This window comes from Pteropus vampyrus, unplaced genomic scaffold, assembly GCF_000151845.1.
Source record: "Pteropus vampyrus isolate Shadow unplaced genomic scaffold, Pvam_2.0 Scaffold409, whole genome shotgun sequence".
Classification (NCBI taxonomy): Eukaryota; Metazoa; Chordata; class Mammalia; order Chiroptera; family Pteropodidae; genus Pteropus; species Pteropus vampyrus.
This window is the reverse complement of record NW_011889190.1, coordinates 309,175-310,593: the sequence shown is the minus strand read 5'-3', so window position 1 is coordinate 310,593 and position 1,419 is coordinate 309,175. Positions and strand designations below refer to the sequence as shown.

Here is a 1,419-nt window from a genome sequence, read left to right as displayed (position 1 = left end):
CGGACGCTCCTCCGGGCTTCCCGGTTCGTGACGAAGCAGGTGTAGTTGCCCACGTCTGACGGCTCCACCTTGGCGATGTACAAGTTCCCCGTCTCTTGAGACACAAACCGCCTGCTGTCCTCTTGGACGTGCAAAGGGTTATCGTTGAAGGTCCACGCGTAAGATAAACCTGGAAGACAGAAAGGAAACGTAATCCCTTACTGGATTCCCTCTCAGCTGAGGGGACTGTGCCCTGCTGACCCATGAGTAGACGAGACGGGGCCCTTCTCTGCCTGGGGGGACTGTAATAGTCTCTTATATTCAAACATATCCCAGTTTGGATGGTAAATGCTACAGTCGTCCTGCCCGCGAGGCCCAGAACGCAACAGCAGTAACTGCGGCCGGTGGGGGTGACAGAACACCCTTAACACCCGAAGGCAGGTCCACACGTCGCAGCTAGAGCAGCGGCTGGTTTACGAGGTAACGCGCTGTCCATCACGAGACATGACCAAGCAGAGGATGGATGAGCTTCGCTTGAGATGTCGAAAAAGGTTTATTTTTGCAGTCGATGGGCAGTCGGAGCTACGTTTCTGGGTGGTCTTCCCCACCCGCAGCGTCCCTTTGGGCCCCCTAAGAGTCACGCTTTGGGATCGAGCATCCACACGCGCGGCTCGCTTCTAGTTTCATTTTTGGAAATGCGCTTTGATGCTCCTGCGCTGTTCCCGGCTATCAGACCTTCGTCTTCCTTCGCCGGCCCCTGCTGAGGTCCCCGTCATTTCGGGAGGTCTCCGGCCTCGTCGCCGATGTCCTTCGCTGCCTCGCTTCTAAGCTAGTTGCTCATCTCCACCAAAGAGAGGCTCAGAGTTTTTGCTGGAAACCAGAGAGCCCCCTGGTAGGATGTTTTTCTTCAGTATAAAGAGGAGGGAAGATGCAGCTCAGAGTCTCCTGTCAGTGACGCCTCGGCGTTTGAGCCTCCTGTGGAGCCGACAGGATCTCGAGCAAATTTCCAAGGCCATGTCTCAGCTTCGGGGTGTTTATTTGACATCTGTTTGGGGAGAGGACCAGGCTCCCCTCCCTAAAAGCCCAGGTCACCCCCTTCACTCAACGAGAATGACAGGGTGCCACCTGGTCCCCTCAAATCTTCGTTTCCTTTACCCTATAATCTTGGGCCCCGACGCCATCACGCCCCTCCCTCCCTCGGCGAGTTCCTTTCCCTGCGAAAGCGTTTTGCTCTGTTCCGCTACGTGGTACATCCTTCGACCGCGGAGCTTTCAGCGGCTGCTGGAAGAGGGGGGTCCAGCAGGAGAAAAGATCCCATAAAGGGCAACGCGAAAATCAGAACGCGCGTTCACGTCACACCTGCTCCATCACCCCAGCGATCTGTGCGGTGAAGCCGCCCGGTCGCCGCTGGCTGGCCCGTTACACACGGGGAGCCTGGAG

The 1,419-nt window shown here is 56.9% G+C and overlaps 1 protein-coding gene across 1 annotated transcript in view; it reads right to left on the bottom strand.

The window, feature by feature from the left end:
* CNTN6 (contactin 6) overlaps positions 1-1,419 on the bottom strand; it is a 180,684-nt gene that overhangs the window by 88,510 nt on the left and 90,755 nt on the right. The window lies entirely within an intron of this gene.